The sequence below is a fragment of the Dioscorea cayenensis genome, unplaced genomic scaffold (genome assembly GCF_009730915.1).
Source record: "Dioscorea cayenensis subsp. rotundata cultivar TDr96_F1 unplaced genomic scaffold, TDr96_F1_v2_PseudoChromosome.rev07_lg8_w22 25.fasta BLBR01001636.1, whole genome shotgun sequence".
Taxonomy (NCBI): domain Eukaryota; kingdom Viridiplantae; phylum Streptophyta; class Magnoliopsida; order Dioscoreales; family Dioscoreaceae; genus Dioscorea; species Dioscorea cayenensis.
The window spans coordinates 49,438-50,588 of NW_024088027.1; the positions used below are offsets into that span (position 1 = coordinate 49,438).

The following is a 1,151-nucleotide window of genomic DNA, read 5'->3' on the forward strand; positions in this document are numbered from 1 at the left end:
TGGCATCGATCTTATGAAGTCCGACTACCTTCTTTCTGTCCCATGTGTTCCATTGATAACTATTCATAGCCATTTTTTCAATGAGATGTTAAGCTTCTTCGGGGATCTTTCTTCCTTAGGTACCTACTGCTGCAGCATCAAGTAAGTGCTTTATGTTTGGGTTCAAACCACTATAGAAAGTTTAAATAATCATCCACTCTGGGAACCCACGTTGAGGACATTTCCGCAGGAGCTCTTTGAACCTGTCCCATGTCGCAAAAAGAGACTCCAATTCCGTTTGCACAAAAGAAGATATCTCATTCCTAAGCTTCGTAGATTTTCCGGGAGGAAAATATCGGGCAAGAAAAGGTTCTACCATCTCCTCCAATGTAGTGATCGATGCTCTAGGTAATGAATGTAGCCATTGCTTCGCTCTTCCTTTCATGAAAAATGGGAAGGCCCTCAACTTGATAGGGTCATCTGTTACTCCATTAATCTTGAGCATTTCGCACACTTCCAAGAAGTTATCAATATGATTGTTTGGATCCTCATTGACCAAACCATTAAACTGTGTTGACTACTATAACATCTGGATGAAGCCTGGCTTGAGCTCAAAACTCTAAGCTATGATCGGTGGCCACACAATACTAGAGTGTGTGCCAAGAACTACAGGTCTGGCATAATCTGAAAGTGTCCTTTGCTGCTTATTATGTTCTGCCATATTATCAGACCCTTCACCTTCTATCTCAGCTTGATTTGACTATTCTTGCACAGGTTCTTTTACCCTTCTGTGAATTCTCCTTCCAATGTCCATATCTCCTTCAACTAAAGTTGAAGGGTTTCTTCAGGTCATAACCTGGAGCTACAACCAAAGAAAGAAAAACAAATCATAACGATGGAATAGTAAGAAAGTGTGAAATAGAATAAGCGATGAATAGCTAAAATAGCAAAGTGCAAAATTCTTCTAAAACGAATATTCCCCGGTAACAGAGTCAAACACTTGACACAACTCTTGCGAGTGTGTATAGCAAGTGCACGGGTTGTCGAAGTAATAAAGTATCCTAGTAAGTGGGTAGTTGTATCTACAAGGAATAGTGCTTGAAAACACAAGAATTGCTATTTAGCTAGGGTGAAAACAATTCAAAAGTGATGTGAACAATATCAATGCAAAT

At 39.7% G+C, this 1,151-nt stretch overlaps 1 non-coding gene across 1 annotated transcript; it reads left to right on the top strand.

Moving 5' to 3' along the window:
• Positions 1-203: 203 nt before the first annotated feature.
• Positions 204-310, top strand: LOC120256768. Its single transcript, XR_005535408.1, has one exon. It is a non-coding gene; the product is annotated as a small nucleolar RNA R71 (small nucleolar RNA).
• Positions 311-1,151: the final 841 nt, after the last annotated feature.